This window comes from Ursus maritimus (genome assembly GCF_017311325.1).
Source record: "Ursus maritimus isolate PB19 chromosome X unlocalized genomic scaffold, ASM1731132v1 scaffold_X1, whole genome shotgun sequence".
NCBI classification, from domain to species: domain Eukaryota; kingdom Metazoa; phylum Chordata; class Mammalia; order Carnivora; family Ursidae; genus Ursus; species Ursus maritimus.
Genome location: NW_024423319.1, coordinates 46,523,759 through 46,524,535, shown reverse-complemented (window position 1 = coordinate 46,524,535; position 777 = coordinate 46,523,759).

Below are 777 nucleotides of genomic sequence, written 5' to 3'. Positions count from 1 at the left end.
AAAAAAAAAAAAAACTGGTAAAGGCAAATATACAATTAAAAAATATAGTATAATTGCCTATTTCTTCTCCTTTCTTAATTTATTTATAAAGCTTTTATATAAAACAATTTGTATATAATTGTATTGTTAAGTCTATTACATACAGTAATGTAATATATATGATAACAACAGCACACAGGATTGGGTGGGAGAAAGCTGTATGTGTTGGAGTTATGAAGTGACACTCAACTATAACTCAAATCATAGAAACAAGTGAAGACAATGAGAAACGGCACATAAGAAGGTTAATACAAATTGTATAAATGTATACATGCTCTCCTTTATTTTCTTGGCTTCCTTAATAGATACAGAATCATATAAAATAGTAATTATAATAATGCACTATTGGTGTGTAACATATAAATATAATATTATAACAATAATGACATAAAAAGGGGGAAAGAGGAAATAGAGGTAAACAAGGCTACTGTTTCCAAACTCAAGTGAAGTGTTAGTATATGTCTGAAATATTCTTTTTTTATAATAATTTTTTATTATGTTATGTTGGTCACCATACAGTACATCCCAAGTTTTTGATGTAAAGTTCCATGATTCATTACTTGCGTATAACACCCAGTGCACCATGCAATACGTGTCCTCCTTACTACCCATCACCGGCCTATCCCAATCCCCCACCCCCCTCTCCTCTGAAGCCCTCAGTTTGTTTCCCAGAGTCCATAGTCTCTCATGGTTCATTCCCTCTTCTGTTTAACCCCCCTTCCTTCTTCCCTTCCTTCT